We start from the raw sequence: 302 nt of genomic DNA, 5'->3' as shown, positions 1-302 counted from the left end.
TATCATTCCTATCACCAACACCATCACACACCGGTAACAACAGCAGCAGAAGCAGTAGTAGCAGAAGCAGTAGTAGCTTACAAGCGCAATGAAAGAGGGAGAGGGAGAGGAGTCTGGGAAAAAAGAAGGTGGGCGAGAAAGAAAGAGAGAAAGAAAGAGAGAAAGAGAGAAATATGTAATGTGACAATAATCTTTTACTTGTTTCAGTCTTTTGACTGTGGCCATGCTGGAGCACCACCTTTAGTCAAGCAAATCGACCCCAGGACTTATTCTTTAGAAGCCTAGTACTTATTCTATCAGGC

The sequence above is a fragment of the Octopus bimaculoides genome, unplaced genomic scaffold, assembly GCF_001194135.2.
Source record: "Octopus bimaculoides isolate UCB-OBI-ISO-001 unplaced genomic scaffold, ASM119413v2 Scaffold_107751, whole genome shotgun sequence".
Classification (NCBI taxonomy): Eukaryota; Metazoa; Mollusca; class Cephalopoda; order Octopoda; family Octopodidae; genus Octopus; species Octopus bimaculoides.
The sequence above is the reverse complement of the archived record's forward strand: the minus strand, read 5'-3'. Positions refer to the sequence as shown.